Raw genomic sequence first — 18,628 nt, 5'->3', positions numbered from 1 at the left:
AGTTTCATTGGTATAACAGTCTGCCATAATCCCCTGCAGTATCTAGGAGATAAGTAAGTGCTGATCATTACTCTTAACATGTGCAGATAATCTTTCTCTTGTTGTGCTGCACGTTCCCATGTCCCCCTTTCTTTCAGCATCTCTCTTGCTGTATTCTATAAAGAGAAGATATTTGTTACATTGTGTATTTAGGATGCTGCCATTGTTCCACTCCTTCAAGGAACACAAAAGACATTTGCAGGAATAAATAGTATTGTGTGTTTGCAAAACAGTAGAAATACTGAGTCACTGCAGATAGCAACAAATAATACATAAGGCAGAAGCATCTACAGAGCTTAGAACTTAGGCTAAACTGTGTCCCATCTTTGTAGACAAGGTCAAGCAAATAGCAGCGTCTAGAATGGTGGTGCTCAATCATTTTTTGTATATCTGGTACCCACACGTGTATCAGTGTGTCATTGTTGTTGAACACAAAAATGTGCGTTCCTCAAAGAAAAAAAATGGATATCTGACAATGATGTGCTACAAAAACAGAATGAGACCCCAATCCACAGACTTGCTTGTCTCTGTTCTAGATAGGGCCATTGAGATCCATATCTAGTACTGATGATATCTTAGCTTGAAACTACTGTCTTCAAGATGGATAAATGAGTGAAAATATAACACTCTCTGTATGTATGATCTATTACAGGTGTGTAAGGTAAGCACAATGGATAGACGTCTGGTCTGCTCTTGGGTGAGAAAGATATCTGTGTTGATATTTCAGATTGCCTTGTCAATTCTGGTTGATGGCTGTGGAAAGTAAGAGTTCCAGTCTCACTTCATGAGAAGTCTCAGGGCTGGGGGAGTATGCGTGAACACACTGTTATATTAGTTTCTTGTGACACTGTGGTGTGAAACAGGGGGTGGTTGGGTGTTTATGCTGCAGTCAACCTCACCTTAGAAAACTTAGCAGGAAAGGTGTCTGCTTTCAAACTGCAAAGACTTTAACTGCATGAAGAGTGGAGCGTAGTTATTAGGGGTCTGTGACATTGAGCTTTAGAAAGGAATTGCTGAGAGATTTTTATATGTGTTACTTAAATAAGCTATAGATAGTGTATACAGGGAATGGTTAGTGGCGCTCACCATCTGTAGCCGGATGGTATATATGGAGAAAAATTAGAGGAATTTTGGGGATAGGTTATATGGAGTAATAGGAGGAGTTATAATAATATAATATATATGCAGTAATAGGATGAGTAATGGGAATATAAGGTGTATGCAGTAATAGGATGAGTAATGGAAATATAAGGTGTATGCAGTAATAGGAGGAGTTATGGGAATATAAAATGTAATAGGAGGAGTTATAGATTATAAGGTTATTTCAGTATTTATGGGGTTTTTCCTTTTAATGTATAAATAACTCAATGCAGAGATCATCCTTTTTTTCACACACTTTTTCGATAGGTCTGTGTGCTGATTTTTAAACATCTGACATTTCTGATTAAGAGGCGCAAAACAAATGTATTTGCATTTTTGTGTTTTGAAAATGCACGTAAATCAGGAACACACACGTCCGTATTCAACAAGGAGCGGATGTAAAGATACATCTGTTGTTGAATACAGGTCCTGGTACTCTCTGCTCTAACAGATAATGGACGGCATGATACGTCCAATACATATGGGGAATATAAAGTAAAAAATGAACGCACAGAAATATAAACTAGTGTTGATGAACATTGTAATGCTGTTGGTTGCCCAAGTACTTATACCCCATGAAGCAATATTACAAGATTAGTTATTCATAGCTATGCTTTCTTAAATGATACCTACTGTTTCTGTCTTTATTACTAATATTACGGTTGAATTCACGCCCATAAGAATGACTTTGGAAGTAAAACAATTTGGTGTAACCAATGAAATAACTATTTCATGTGTACTATTGTTAAGGTATATAAATAGTAATCATACATTTTTGTACATTAATTACAGTATCTAACAAGGAATCCTGCCCTTCAATGAAATTTATAACAAAAAATCAACACCATCATATTTATCAGGGTGAAACACCAATGTGATTGTCCCAATGTCCATTTTCTTGTTTCACATAAGACATCAGCGATACTTTGTAACCTGACCTCTTGCAGTAGACCTATAGTCATTGTTTCTTTATGAAGAAATTAATAAATGGTAAGTTACGCTGGGAGCAGACCTTTGATTCATTATGTATTTAGCAGAGGTGTGTTAAAGTTTTTTTTTCTTCTTCACCAGCATTGTTCCATTAAAAGCCCCTCTTTAAAATGAGATGAAGATAGTTTCTCTTTTGGAATTCCATCAGATGTTCTGAGAATCTTGTCTTCTACTTCTTTCCTTTCTTCACCACTGGACTCCTCTAAGACTTTAGGTTGTCCACCAGTGATCTCATAAGGCTTGGGATGACGTCCACCTGTTTGCTGATATTCTTCATCTTCTTTTTCCCTTTCCTTCCCCCTTTTACCACATGAAATCCTTCATCATCTTCTTTAGGTTGTAGATTCTCTGCAGGAGATAGAGTTGATTGTGTTTCTCCACGGTTGTCTTTTGCTTATTTACTGTTTGGGAATTCTACATCTTGATCAGATGTCACATTCACTACAGCTACTCATTTGTTTTGTGCTGCTTCACTGTTGTTCTTCTCTTGGTCATTCTCCCGTTGGATGTTTTCATTTTGCCGCGATTGATTTACCTTAGTTATGTTGGTCCGGTTCCAGCTCCTCTTGCTCCATGTTGATAAGGTAGACCACCTAGAGAACATGTCCACCAACGTCACAAGGAAAATACTGTATAATTGTCACTGTCATTGTTTTGTCACTCAAGCAAGTTTAATCTGTTTACAAATGTCATTCTTTGAATGAATGAGGTATAAATGTAATGTACATCAAATGGCATAAACTTGATAAGAAGTGTGCAAACAATAAATAATCCTATCTGGGATGTCTGATTCTGGGACCAGGATTATCACTCTTGCAACATTCTTCTGGGAAACATCCTGTTTTGGTTGTAAGACATTAGAAAGTAGTAGTTCCAGTTTGCAGCAGCTCTGTTCACATTCTGCAGATGATCTTTGGAGGAAGCTCTCAGCAGTTGTGCAGACAATACATGTTTAGCTGTTCATTAGCAGGTACATTTACAGATGGAAGGCAGCAATGTGACTGGTTGTAATAGGCACCTTTCCACAACATATTCTGTGGTTTTAGCTCTTAACAAATAGGTTTTGGCTCTGTCTGCACACCCAGTGGTTGTATTGATGGATTGAGTTGCCACAGTCTGGGAGTCTGTGGGCTGCTCTTACCAGCAGACTCTTTACATGCAGGGCTTATTCACGCCTGTATGCAGGGCAAATAAATAAGTATACGTGAAAACTGACCGTTTTTCATCATGCATTTTTCCATACACTTTTTAACGTGTTTCACTTTTTTCAATATGACACATTCTACTGCATGAGAAGTAGGTCACACTGTGTTCTGAAACTTTAAACACATCATTTTAAAATAGGATGGTGTAGAATGGCATAATTTGCTCTTATTTGAGGAGGAGTTATAGGGAGATGATATATGGAGTAATAGGAGGAGTTACAGGGAGATGATATATGGAGTTACAGGGAGATGATATATGGAGTAATAGGAGGAGTTACAGGGAGATGATATATGGAGTAATAGGAGGAGTTATGTGGAGATGATATATGGAGTGATAGGAGGAGTTACATGGAGATGATATATGGAGTGATAGGAGGAGTTACAGGAAGATGATATATGGAGTAATAGGAGGAGTTACAGGGAGATGATATATGGAGTAATAGGAGGAGTTACAGGGAGATATATGGAGTAATAGGAGGAGTTACATGGAGATGATATATGGAGTAATAGGAGGAGTTACAGGAAGATGATATATGGAGTAATAGGAGGAGTTACAGGGAGATGATATATGGAGTAATAGGAGGAGATATATAGTAAGATAAAGTAATCGGAGATGATATATGGAATAATAGGAGGAGATACAGGGAGATGATATATGGAGTAATAGGAGGAGTTACAGGGAGATGATATATGGAGTAATAGGAGGAGATATATAGTAAGATAAAGTAATCGGAGATGATATATGGAATAATAGGAGGAGATACAGGGAGATGATATATGGAGTAATAGGAGGAGTTACAGGGAGATGATATATGGAGTAATAGGAGGAGATATATAGTAAGATGAAGTAATAGGAGATGATATAGGTAGTAACGAGGGACTAGAGTGAGATCAGATTATTCCTAGTTGAGGGATGATCTTGGTAGAGATTATATGAAATAGCATCTGGAGAATGGACGTTCAGATAATGAATCATAGTCCTTTTTCTGAGAAAGTTGAGATTGAGAATTGTAAACCTGCTTTTTTGACATTATAAAGATTTTCTTCACATTACATATCCCCTCTGCTGGTACGTCTTTACCACTCGAGACACATCATCCAGTCTGAGTGAGACTTGCATTGATGAATCTAATGTTTGATTTCTCCCCGGTGAGAATCAGTACTGAAACAAGTATTTTTGTTTAAAGCATATTGACGGTTTTTGGCCCTTAATTAAGCGAAAGTCTTCGTTTTAATGAGATTGAGCAGAAGTTTGAAATCAAAGACGCCTCGCTGTTTTATTGCCCGCAGCTCTATCGATCCTCCTGATGGCCTGTAGCTGTAATTATGCAGAACTTCTGTCCTAATGATGTATTTTTTATGCACAGGTAGCTGTCCTGTCTGTACACATTTTGTTGTGGACCAGAGTGATTTTCATCAATCTATCTCCGATGTGCAGATTTACATTTTTGGTATAACATTGTATTGTACTTGAAACTCATAAAATTTGAAAGTACAAGGTTTATGTTTGAGTTGTGGACAGATATGGGAAATGGAAACCTGAAGGCAGACATAGGATCAGGTCACTAGTGTCTCTACACTAAGCCTGTCTTAATTGAAAACCAAATAGAAACACATGTTTGTAGAAACTGCATGAAAATAATGAGAAAAGATTAAATTCTTTCTTTTTTTCCATATTTCTGCTCTTTTCTCCCCCCCTTTATAATCAACATGTGACTATTATATTGTTACCAAATTCAGCCCTCTCTCACTATAACACAGTGCTTTCTTACTAGAAAGCCATCCCTGTTTATTAACAAAGTAAGTATATTCTAATAAAGCTGTATATCCATTACATTTCGTGATATCTAACTGACCTTATAAGGTCAGTAAGTGGGAGTTAAAACAGTTTGTATGGTGGGTAGACTAAGAAGAAAGAAATTGAGCTTTTTCCCCCTGTGTACATGTGGTTTGACCATGTAGGGTTGAAACAGCTTTGGGAATAACTGGGGTTAATTTTCAATAAAACACATGGGTTACTCATCAGAGACTTATTTTACTCTACTTTTTTTTTACATAAATTACTATAGTGAGAGCTGCCATTTTGGTTTCTTGGACAAGGTCATATGAAATTATACCCTAAGTGGCTTTGAGAAAAAAGTCACAGGTCTGATTAGCCACAGTGGTGTACATTCCCTTAATGAGCATGCCCAGTGTGGAAAAAACGCAAAGATACGCTACGCAAAAGAGCCCACTGTCCGCAAACAAGCACTTGTGACCTGTTAACCGTGCTTACATTCTTCACCTCTGCTTTATAAGTATACGTACATTGCTGTTGTGCACATCAGAATGATGACTAATGGATACACTGTAAAAGTGCAGAGGTCACAAATATGGGATTGAGACCCAGGAGTTAATTGTAGAAGTAAAACTTCTATCCCATGAGAGTTGTGTGTCCCAGACTAAATGATTCAGCCCTCCTAATGATACATGGTCGTGGTGTGCTCAGAGACTTATCTGTCTTAATGCAGAATTCTCTTGCCTGCTCTTTTTATTATATCTGTCTTAAGGCCATCTAGAGATGCAGCAGAGAGATTTTCCTGTAGACTATAAAGTAGCCTATCAGGAAATCAGCTACATCTTCATTTGGGCCTTTCGATGTCCATAGTTGGTCTGTGCTATTCAAGGGCAATGGAAATAAACTTATCTTTCTGAAGCAGACTTCATTTATGGATTTACAGCTACGCAAACTGATCTCTTTACTACTATAGTAATATTCTGTGTAGGAACGCTACACTGTATTGTACAGTATACACTAATTCTATCTGTATCCTAGTTACTAGCACTTTGCTGCTGGCCAGGTGGGTTACAAGTGAAGGCAGACCTCTATGCACTACAGTCCTCTTCGTGACATGCCTCTGGATCATAATTAGATTGTATTTTTGCACTGTAAATAATGAGGCAGTAGGTGGTATACCTCTCCATTGTCAGACCAACTTGTAAGGTTTTATTTTGCATTGGTTTCACCCTCAATTGCTTTTTAATTAATCTACCCAGACAAATTTTGAGTTTTGTTTTGTTTTTGTTTTTTTATTGGGATGTGTAGGGGAATGTTTTGAAAAAAAATTAAATGGATAATTACTTTATGTCAATTTAGGAAAACAGAAATGGGAGAGGAAACAAGAAGAAGTGTGTAGCGGGGCACTCTAGAGGGATATGTGATAGATAATTAAATGGGTATAACCTTGTCTAAATTTTAAAAATAAATGAGTATCTCCAATAAGGATAAAGCTAGCGAAATAATTAAAAGACAGGGAAGGTAAAGTGAAATAAAATTGTGGATCAACCACAAATAACTCTGCCTGCCTGATGAATAATATATATTATATTACACTGATTGATTTCATTATTGTCGTAATCCAGGTGCCAAGAATTGGATCTGATTCGCACCTAAATTAATTAAATTAATACTTGCAAATACAACACTAATATGGTTGGTATAATTTTCCACCTCTAATGTTCCTTCCAACCTAGTTTAAGCCTATCTAAATGAAACTTGTATAAGGTCTTTAGATTATGTAATAAATTTATGATTTTGCGGATAGCAGCTGGTCTTAGAAGGGTAATCGTTTGCACATATAATAAAAGTGCTTAATATGCTGACTTGGTTTTAGAGGCAGGTAAGGAACTATCTATTGTAGAGTTCCGGTGAGGCTAATGGTGCCATTGCCAATAGAGAATAGTTAGTGCTCTGCTAAAGGATTATTCGGTGCGAGTCAAGGAGGTCATAGTGAACGCTGAAGCACGTTTCGCTTATAGAGCTTTGTCAAGATGAACACAACACAAACAACGGGTATAGTGGGCTTAGTGTGTGTAGAACAGGCTCTGCCCTGTATGCTATGCACCTGGTATTGTGTGGACATGATGAAATTGTTTTGTACTGGTTGTATGTGGGTGTCTGTGTGGTCATAAGGTACACTACATGGCCAAATGTATGTGGACATCCGAATATCACATCCATATGTGCTTGTTGAACATCTTTTTCCAAAACCATGAGCATTAGTATGGAGTTGGTCCCCCCTTTGCTGCATTGTAATAGCCCCTACTCTTCTGGGATAGCTTACCACTAGATTTTGGAACATGGCTGAGGGGATTCACATATATTCAGGCACTGACGTTGGGCTTGACTAACAGTCGTTGTTCCAATTCATCCTCAAGGTGATTGATGGGGTTGAGGTCAGGGTTCTGTGCAGGCCAGTCAAGTTCTTCCACGTCAAACAATGGAAACATTTTTTTGATGGACCTCGCTTTGTGCACAGGGCATTTCCCAAACTGCTGTCTCAAAGTTGTAAGCATGCATATGTCTAAAATGTCATTGTATGCTATAGCATTAAGATTTCTCTTTACTAAAACTAAAGGGTCAAGGCCAAAGCATGAAAAACAACCCCAGGCGTTATTCTTCCAAACCGTGCTGATGTAGCTTCTAGAGGCAGATTGGAACTCTGTTGTGGGTGTTTCAACAGAGGACAGACTTTTTTTTTTTTAATATACAGAATATGCGCTTCAGCACTTGGCGTTCCCATTCTGTGAGTTTGTGTGGCGTATTGCTTTGTGGCTGAGCTGATGTTGCCTATTTTGGGCACAGCGCTGTATGTGGTGGGCAGCAGACTATTATTCTGGGCACAGCGTCGTATGTGGTGGGCAGGAAACTATTCTGGGAGCAGCGCTGTATGTGGAGGGCAGCAGACTATTATTCTTGGAGCAGCGCTGTATGTGGCGGGCAGCAGACCATTATTCAGGGAGCAGCGCTGTATTTGGCGGGCAGCAGACCATTATTCTGAGAGCAGCGCTGTATGTGGCGGGCAGCAGACCGTTATTCTGGGCACAGCGCTGTATGTGGTGTTGAGGAGACCTATTCTGGGCACAGTGCTGTATGAGAAGGGCATGAGCTTTATTCTGGGCACAGCGCTATATGTGGTGGGCAGGAGACTATTGTTCTGAGCACAGCGCTGTGTATGGCGGGCAGGAGACTATTATTCTGGGCATGCTGTGTGGATATGCTACATGCGCTATTCCTTTGATTGCCATATAACAGGTTACATATTACATGTTTGCCATGCACGCTCCAGTACATATATCCATGTTTCCCATAGCACACTACCCAATTTTTAAAATGCTGCAGTCCTCATGATATCCAACCCTACATCATGTGCTACCAAAAAAGTGGCCTAACCTTCCTTAGGAAGTTGTCCATCACTGGACAGAACATTAGCGGCAACACAGTGTAGTGATGCCAGGCTCTTATCACATTGATGTGGGAATATTGTCACACGCGCCACTATGATACAAAGTTCATACACATACATCCACTTTGTTGCTTTGTTTTTCTAAATCTAGAATTAGAATCGGGGAATTCATGGCGATTGGTCCTCTTTATACAGTAATGATGACCACAGCAGCGCCTTAGGCTAAACATTGTACTGTATATAATATCATTTAGATAAATAGATTATAATACTATTTAAAAGGTACAAATGCCTTTTGAGCTGCAGTACAATGATGGACCCATTTGTAGTTTTAAGGGTTATTAAGAAAACTTTGCTCAGTATTACCAAGTAGGAAATAGTTGGCGTGTGTTTTCATGCCTTGTGTTGCCCACGGGCATTTCCCATCATTCCCTGCTTTTGATGAGATGAGGTTATGTGATGGAACTGTTCTGGGTTCATTTATACACTGTTTGCAGACCAATTAGTTCTTATTTTTCAGAATCCTTTGAACACCCTGCTGGAAATCATATTAGGCCCCTATTAATAAGGAGAGATGCTTTTTTTTTTTTTTTTAAATGAATGAAAGGAAGCTCATTTGACGTGTTAAACATATCGGAAAGCAACCTTTTCTCTGCATAAATGTAATTATTATTGTACAGTAAGGTTTGGTGCTAGAGTGACCTTGGTCGGAAACACTTCTAATTAAGAGCTTTGACTTTATACTGAGTGGGACGGTATAATGTAGATGTCTGCACTACACCAGGCATCGACACGCAAGGAAAATTAACTGGACAAAATATCCTTTGTAAAGGCTATCCCACAATGCCTCTTGCATCGTGATGTGCCATAGGATGTAGAACTTTCTATATAATGTATATATTTTGTCTGGCCCAGGTTGATATATGAATACAACTTTTTAATGAGTAGGAAATAGAATAAAATGAGAGGATATTTAAAGAGAGATAAAGGACAGTATCTTGACTGGGAATGCAAGAAATAAAGTTATATGAGGCTGGTAAAAAACAATATAAGAGTGCAGCAAATAGCCCCAACAGGGTGGGGGTTATAAATTATGGAGATATATGCAGAACTGGTGAACAGAGAAGTAATAGGGTGGTGATATAGACCAGGAGCAAAAGTGCAGACGCATATAGGAAAACTTGTGTTTCTGGGAAAATAATAATATAAGACACTGTTAGTATGTAAATTCTTATAGTTTTCCTGTCACATACATACATACATACATACATACATACATACATACATACATACATACATTCTGTGGGCTAAGCCAGTGGAACTGCCCACTGTTTTGGGCAGCACGGTGGTTAAATGGTTAGCACTTCTGCCTCACAGCACTGGGGTCAAGAGTTCGATTCCTGACCATGACCCTATCTGTGAGGAGTTTGTATGTTCTCCCCGTGTTTGCATGGGTTTCCTCTGGGTGCTCCGGTTTCCTCCCACACTCCAGAAAAAAACCATACTAGTAGGTTAATTGGCTGCTATCAAAATTGACCCTAGTGTGTGTGTGTGTGTCTCTCTCTCTCTCTCTCTCTCTCTCTCTCTCTCTCTCTCTCTGTCTGTCTGTCTGTCTGTCTGTCTGTCTGTCTGTCTGTCTGTCTGTCTGTCTGTCTGTCTGTCTGTCTGTCTGTCTGTCTGTCTGTGTGTATGTTAGGAAATTTAGACTGTAAGCTCCAATGGGGGCAGGGTCTGATGTGAGTTTGCAGTACAGCGCTGCGGAATCAGTGGCACTATATAAATAAATGATGATGAACTAACTACGTACTAGCTGCTTGTTACACATTGGCTTAGCCAACAAAATGTATGTTAAGTCTATACCACAATGCTGATATGATGTACAAAATTGCTCAATCCAACCCTAGGGATGGAAGTAATTCCGTGCCAAGTGGGATGACGTCAAGGCTCCCATATAACAGAGTAGGTAAGACTAACTTGCACCTTTTCAGCCCAACGGTAATTCCTTGAAAATTTTTACTTTGTGATGTTAAAAAATAGTTAAGCGTTCTTGCACTCACCAATGTATTCTTCTTAATGGGAAATATTGATTATTGTGTACATGATTCCTCTTGTGTGTTTTTTTAAAATGTATTTTTTTTTGTACTCTGGCATAAGCTGAAGGTTTTGCTGTTCACAAGTTAATTCAGTAAATGTTTGGTAAGTTATTACACTCCATTGCCATTTTGTTTATAAAATCACATTTTAGAGCAGACTAGATAATAAAAGATCCTAGGAAATGTATTGCAACAATAGCTGGAGAGCCACATGCAGCCTAAACCTGCCGTTTGTGCGCTCATTTGAAAGCAACTTTGCAGATCTGCCCTACATCTATAAACCTGTCAGAACATGTGTCTTAATGGAGTGCAGGAAGATGACATCAAAGAACTGTTGTGATTTGATTTTGTGTCATTTAGCTTGTTTGACTTACTAAACTGTAGGATTAGGAAAGGGAACTTAAAAAGAGAAGATTCTAGCCAGAGATATTAAGATAAATCAGAGTTTACGTCATGACCTCAATTTACACAAACTTCTGTTATTGATGACTTGGATTTGAATAGTCCTGTGAATTTGCTATCCATGGCATCTGGCCATCCATTCTTGGAATGTCATCTGGCTTCCAGCAGCAGCGAGCAGCCGGTTGAGAAGGTTTTCATACGTCTTGGCTGGGAGTGATGTCCCTGTGAGATCAGGTGAATGTAAATTGGCAGAACAGAGTATACAGAAAGAAGGTGGCTGCTTTATCACAGCATCACTGGAATACAACGTTACCAGCAGAACCTGAGTGTCTGCGCTGTGCCATTGGTTTAGAAACAGTATAGGTGGGTTAGTGCTGTGGCCCTTAGCCCCTCTGAGAACTGTGTCTGTGTGTATGTATGTATGTATATATATATATATATATATATATATATATATATATATATATATATATATATATATATATATATATATTACATTATCTCAGAAATACATAACCTTCTAAAATAGCACTTAAGCAGGAGGAAAACATCAATGTAAGTTAAAGTACTTTGTAAAAATGAACAGGTTAATGATCAAACAAAGTGAAATGGTGATTGAACAGTTGTGACTGACTGCAGGTGCATTGGCTTCCAGCCATGAGAGTAATAACTATCAATTAGAAATATAAATGTTGTAATCATAGTCATTATTAATTTCACTGGATAGGAATCGGAATGAACTTGAATAGCTAGAATGATGGTTAATGATGAAAGTAAGGAAGATATTTCACAGTTCTAGAATTAATCTGTTGATTGACTGTTGACCAGAATTTAGACATTTATGGCAGAAACAAAAGCAGTTGCTGCTGGTGTAATACTACATCTGCATTAGAGCAAGAATTACTCCCAGTGTTTGCAGTGCTGTGTGTGTGTGTATATGTCACTTTTTCATAAGGAATGAGATAATTAACTCTGCTCATTGATAGATGATGTTGAGCTATATAAATCTATTTCCCATGACAATGTGCCTGTTGCGGTATACCACACATAACCAATTATTGGTTTTCTATATCTCTATATTACAGCAGTGTTATTTTATTTTTATTTTTTTTTATAGGTTCATGCACACTTTAAAGATGATATTCACCTTCTGGAACATGCTATGATTCTGATTAAAAGCAATAAAGGAAATTCTGTCAGCAAATAAATAAAATCCTTTAATAGGATTACTGTGGAGTATAAAAGTGAAATGAAGGGGTAGAATAGAGCGCGGACTGTATGACTGTGTGAGAGGTACATGATGTTCACAACATTTTTTTTTAATGTGTTCTTATTTGTATCCAAAATCGTGAAGCTGCTTTGGATGCGCAAAATTGTCTTTAACATGTTACAAGCTGATTCCACTCACTCTAAACTTGTGTACCCCTTAATTCAACACTCCTTCCGCCATTATTTTATCCAGAAATATGTGATTTGAGAAACACACAATAGCAGAAAATTAAAATAACAGCATATGATTTATATTCTGTTCCCTGAGCACTGCTTAGTTTGTGATGAAGAAGAAAAAGTCTGCGTTTTGTTACATTTCTGTGACTGTTCTTTCTGATCTCCCCTCTGGTGCATATTTGATGCTTTCTGTACTGCAGTGACTTAGATTGGTTGTGCAGTAACCAATATTCTGATAGGTCTCTATGTAAAAATGTATCCCTCTTAGGGATAGTATATTACACTCTCAGCTCCCTGAAGGTGCTCTGACTGCTCTGCACTGTCCCAGCTGCAGAGGAGGTGCTCAAGTCCATGGGTTAATGGAAAAGGAAAGTGTCTACACCCCCTGCGGAGGAGGCACACTGTGTGTCTGCTGCTGTAAGGCTGGTGCGTAGATACCTGAGCGTCTGCTTCGGTGCACACACTGCAGTAAGAGGCTGGCACCAAATGTGCAGCTCTGCCTCTCTCCTCCTCCAACGTCCTCTATCAGCCCAGCAGAATGGTGCAGTGCTTCTGTCCGTTTTGACTGAGGTGAGAACGTACTTTTCCTCCTTAGTTAGCTGTGAACTGTATGCATGTATCAGTCAGTGGTTGTTGGCTATGTTTATAGTGGTACTCTGCCTATTGACCTTTAGAAGCTTCCAGTGTTAGCTGATGCAGCTTTGTAGTGTATATCTATATATCTGAGAAATGTATCTGTACCATGCAGCGTATAGGTGCCACTTTGCTTGTAATGAACCATTATGGGTATTTGATGAAGTAGTAAGACCCAAGATCTTTTACACTTGATTTATTTCTCCCATTATAGTACAGAGTAGCTGATGCATGTAAGTTCTTGCATTGGCATGTTCCACACTCCAAGGTTTAACTAGCTTGGACGTTTAGGGCACTGACATGTCATGGCTTTAATGTGGGTTTCTAGTCATGTTGGCATATGCCCCTTAGCACTGTCCTGGGCATCTATTTTGAGTGCCCCCTCATGGTCCCCAGAGTGTGATACTAAACAGCTCATGTCTTTGTGTTGATTCCTGCTGTAGTGATATTTTGGGGCAAATAATCATGGTACTGTTTGGCAATTAATAAGAAGTCCCCCGCTTGCTGTTTTTTCTGCCCCATGTTAGTTTATCTGGCTATAAGGTCACTATGTACAGTGCAGGCATGTAAGGCTTTCTATGTACAGTCTAGCTTGTCACTACAATATTGCTGAATCACTGGTCCTCTGACATTGCTGCTAGATTACCAGCCGAGAAATATATTTACCAGCTCTCTGTTGCTTCCTATTTTCAGTGTGAAACTACTTGCTCCTCTAGGAGCCCTGCTACCGGGATAACATATAACATAGGTAAAAGCCAGCACTTGTATGCCCATTTAGTGTGGGAGGAAATAGCAATAGGGAATAGTGTATTATTCTGACTTTTAAACGTTATACCCACTCGGCATCATGTGGATTAATACAATGATTTATTTTTACATTTTTCTTTTATGCATGTGCAGATGTAATGATCTATTTTTAAACTAGGGATTTTAAAGTGGACCAGTCTGCTGGCTGCCATTTTATGTGCTGAATCAATAGTCATGAGAATGCAGCCTATATATTCAGTAGGAACCAGTGACATCACTGAGGCACAAGGCACTTTTGTTTGCCTTTTGCTCCTACCTCTAGGTAATTATTATGTTAATTATTTAGGATTACCCTATAGATCAACTGCTTTCTTTATAGTCCTAGATCAGTTGCACCTTTACTGGGGTCCAGCACTGTTTTACTATAGAGTCTGGTGTTAGGACTTTCCACTCCTGTCTTAAGGCCTTATATCCTCTGGTGTTCTTGTTGTATGCCTTTGTTAGCTTTTTGAGGTCATTGGAGGTCACTGTAGGCTTCTCTTGTGGGTAAACACAGGATGCCTTCAGAAAAACCAAATGTACCTGAATGCCAGTAAATACCATGCAGAGTGGCTATGATGTCATGGAAACACTGGTTTCTATTTCACGTCCGCTAGTAAAACACATGACATTCACCATAACTCCCAGCGGTTCTGTTTTAGGCAGACGGTTCTGATGTAAAGGGACTGTCCCGCGCATCAGGACTACTCTATACCTTTTTACTGGACACTTACAAATAACGTCTTTAAACTAAATCTGCACTGAATGTTTTATTGAGAGTTATTTAAGCAGCAGATACCCTTTGTAGAAACTGCCTATTCGCGAGCAAAGTTTTGACGGACAACCTGATTACATTCTGTGTTCTGTGCTTTGCATAAGTCATGTACTTTGTGTTCCCCATGATTTGCTATTCGCATTTGTTCAGACATGGGATTACCCTTATTTTAACTTTATTATACGAAATGTAGATTTTTAAAATTAGTATTTCTGCATAATTACCATTTACTCATTAATGATTTTTTTTTTTATGGACTGCAGTTTAGAGAGTATGTTATTATCCTTTGCTTATAACGTGCTGACATATTGCACAGCACTGTACACTGAGGGGGTCATACTGCAAACACATGACATGAAACAGAAGGTAGAAAGCCCTGCCTAAATTAGTTTATAATCTAAGAGGTTGGGGGTGGTGGAGACATGAAAGATGAACTAGTTGTTCTAGAAATCTGACTGTCCTACACCATTTACACTAACCTGTGCATCCTTCCTGTTTGTGTTCTGGAGAAGGCTTTTACTCTTGCACTGCATGGGTAGTCTTGTGCTTATCCACCAGCTCAGAGTAATTCTGTGTACAATATATTTGTTTGACATCATACTTACTGCTGCACAAAGAGCCGGGACACTTGTCCACAGAAGTTATAGCTGTCACCACAGAATTCACCAAAGGAGAAACCGAGATGGCTCCAGCAAGGACTGCTGAAATCACTGGGATCAGCAGCTGGACTGAGGTGATATTCAGTAGTTCTTCAAAATAACCCTGTCCTTGGTGTGATGACACTCCTCGGCACCACCTCCCTAATTTCCCTCTGCCTTCACACATTTTTAACTGTTTTGTATATGTGAGAAGATGACTATGTGGGAGGTAGGGCACAGAGCTGATCTAACCTGCAGCCGTCTCTAATTGGATTCTAAACAGTTTAACTGTATGCTCACACAGGCGTTCAGAGGGAGCGTGCGGGATCTGGAACGCATACAGTTATAAGAGGAGTCCAAATTGATTCAGTTCATTGATGCTGAGATATTCTGTCTTTCTGCAGTTGTGTGCTCTGTGAATACAGGCTGCAAGAGGAAAAGGGAAGTATATTCCGCAGGCAGGAAATTGCAAAAGTCCCTATGAAAGTCCCTGTGCATTTCAATCTGGTTTCTCCAGAAAATAGATATATAAGCTGTTTCACTGATGTTTAATAATGTCCAGCTGTATCGAGGGTAGACAGACTTATGAAGTTAGAAGTGTGGGGAAGAAGCAAGCCTGGATCCCTCGGTTCATTCAGTTTGAATATTGTAGCCAGTTATAGAACAGTGAGAACAATATTGGAACCAGGGACAGTTCTGGTCTAAGGGCCTCCTGCAACTGTGGAGGCTTCTTTGCTTAGCTGTAAAACCGCCTCCGGTGTCTTCCATATATTTTCTAGGTTTGTGGCATCCTATGCCCATTAAATAGACTTTTTGTACATCTGTGTGCTGAGGCATGTGTCATCTTTTTCACACATTACTGGGGAAGCTTATATGTAGGAAATATGGGTAATTGTCACTAAGAGGCTGCAAAGCTGCCTTGTTGTGTACAGCAGCTAATGAGGCTGCTGTTCCGTGTTATTTGCAGCCAGTGCCCTACAGTCAGGCCCAGAGAAATGTATCTGCCTCTGATCAGGGCATTCCCTATGAGAGGAGGCATGGAGAGACGCCAGCCCGTAGCCATTTATAATTCATGTCTGGCTGGCTGACTTGATTGTAATTACTGCGCAGCCGCTGTGCCCTCAATGGGAGAAGGCTTTCAAATATTTACAAGTTAAACTTGCAGATCTTGGGAGGAACGTTGCCAGGTATGACTTCTCTTCCGTTTTAATGCTGGTAATTCTGCTGGCTAGAGGCAGTGGCAGAACATTTACAAAACAAACTCACATTATTTCAAAAGGAAGTTTGTTGGTTTATTTTCCCCAGAATATAACATAGTTATAGAAAAAATATTATTGAATTGTTAATTGTGGAAATGGCAAAAGTTGTTGTGTAGTACCTGTTTAATTATATATTTGTGCAGTGGAATTCTTGTCTTATACAATTGAGCCATAAAAGACTAGACCCTCCCCTTCACATGGTAAACTCTATGGGCCTGATTCACAAAGGAAAGCAAAAAAAGTATTCGTAACCTTACACCTTGGCAAAACCATGTTGCATTGGAGGGGGAGGTAAATTTAAAATGTGATGGCAGATTTATATTTGGGATTTTGTACATAAGCTATCAAGTATTTGTGTGCAACATGAAAAAACAGACCGTATTTAAATTATGTGTAAAATAAAAAAAAAAAATTGCACCCCTTGCATTGTAACAAGGCTTTGTCCAGGAGAAAATGTACTCCTTTTTTTGCCTTACTTTTATTAATGAATCAGGCCCTATATGTTTATTTTTTCATAAATAAGCTTCCGAACTCCATTTAAGGCAAGTAATTGAAATCTGTAGTATTAGTACTGAAAATCCTCATAAGAAGCTGATCTGAAGAAACGTCTCTTGTTGAATACGGGTGTAGGTATGCTCTGTGTATATGGCACTTGCTGTATTGAGACACAACACACTGCAGGATATGTACAATACATAAGCAGAATGTAAAGTCCCAGCAGAACACACAGGAAAAAAAAAGCATTCAGTTATTGTCTCCTTTTAATAATATAGTAGTTAATGATAAAACCTAAAAAAAAACAAAAAAACACTTTTTTTTTCCCCCCATGAAATACATTAATCGGGATGTTATTAATTCCTACAGTACATAAAATGAATTTTTTCAAGTTGCTCTTAATCGCAAGCTTACGTGACCGCATAGTTGCCTACTCTCCCGGAACATCTGGGAGACTCCCGCATTTCCCGGGAGAGCAGGGCAACCTCCCGGATTCCGGTGCAGTTAGGAAAGTTAAATGGAGGGGGCGGGGCTTAGTGATGTGATTCACGTGTCACCTTGGCCATACAACCTGCCAGAATAGGCCAGAAATGATTGTTGATTTAGGAGGCGGGGCTAAGTGGCACTATTCACCAAGTGCCCCCTACCCCCCACACACACACACACAAAAGCCCACCTCCCCCCCGGATCTCCAGTATTCAATCTAGCCAAAGCTGGCAAGTATGTGTGACCGTCATCACTTGTAATCGTCACTTTCACCAGACCTGTAGCAGGTGCAAGTGATACCACTGAAATACATGTACCTGAGATATTCCCAAAGCTGCTATCCCCTCTCCTTTCTGCCCCTGAAATTGTGTTTATAGCTCAGTAATAGCTCTTAAACGAGATGTTTTACACCACAGTGGTGATACATACACAGATACATAGATAATGTTACATGGGGCATTGTAGCCTTTTTTATACAGTTTCTACATGCTAAATCTAGCCACCTGTCCCTTAAACCAGTATAGGTTTATTCACATATCTTATACGTGAATTCAGCCTGGTTCACAGTTTTTGCATTAGTAGTTGGGGTATTTGAGGCCACCTCTCCACCTTTGGTGCCATTAAGTGTGGAATGGGAAGTTTATCTTTAAATCTTCCAGGAGACCTGCTCCAGAGTACCTCCTCCTTCAACCCACTATTGCCCCCAGACGAACTGTAGCTTAGACCCCAGGGCAGCCATCTCCCTGCTACCACACATAATATTCAGCATATCATCCTCAGCATTTATTTATATAGTGCCAGCAAATTTTGTGTGCTTTTCAATTGACATATAAAACACTTACATTTATACATTAATATATAGGCACACTGTGGTTCATTCATTTAACATTTAATGCAGTTAGGGGTACAGGGCCACATTTTTCTCTTTAACAATCAAATGGGAATCTTGTTTCCTGCAGTATTCCAAATAAAAAATGCCATTTATGTCAAGCAAAAGGACAGACCCTATTTCTTAT

General features: G+C 39.2%; 1 protein-coding gene across 8 annotated transcripts in view; it reads left to right on the top strand.

Moving 5' to 3' along the window:
- The window catches only part of TANC2 (tetratricopeptide repeat, ankyrin repeat and coiled-coil containing 2), a 347,174-nt gene that overhangs the window by 198,042 nt on the left and 130,504 nt on the right, over positions 1 to 18,628 (top strand). Inside the window, exon 1 of one of the 8 annotated variants that reach the window (XM_075177374.1) lies at positions 12,993 to 13,110. The exons of the other annotated variants lie outside the window; for them this stretch is intronic. The gene's annotated coding sequence lies outside the window, so the exon portion shown is untranslated. Of the gene's footprint in view, positions 1 to 12,992; positions 13,111 to 18,628 lie in introns of those variants that run through there. 8 annotated transcript variants of the gene reach the window in all.

This window comes from Mixophyes fleayi, chromosome 6, assembly GCF_038048845.1.
Source record: "Mixophyes fleayi isolate aMixFle1 chromosome 6, aMixFle1.hap1, whole genome shotgun sequence".
NCBI classification, from domain to species: domain Eukaryota; kingdom Metazoa; phylum Chordata; class Amphibia; order Anura; family Limnodynastidae; genus Mixophyes; species Mixophyes fleayi.
This window is presented reverse-complemented; position numbering and strand designations above follow the sequence as displayed.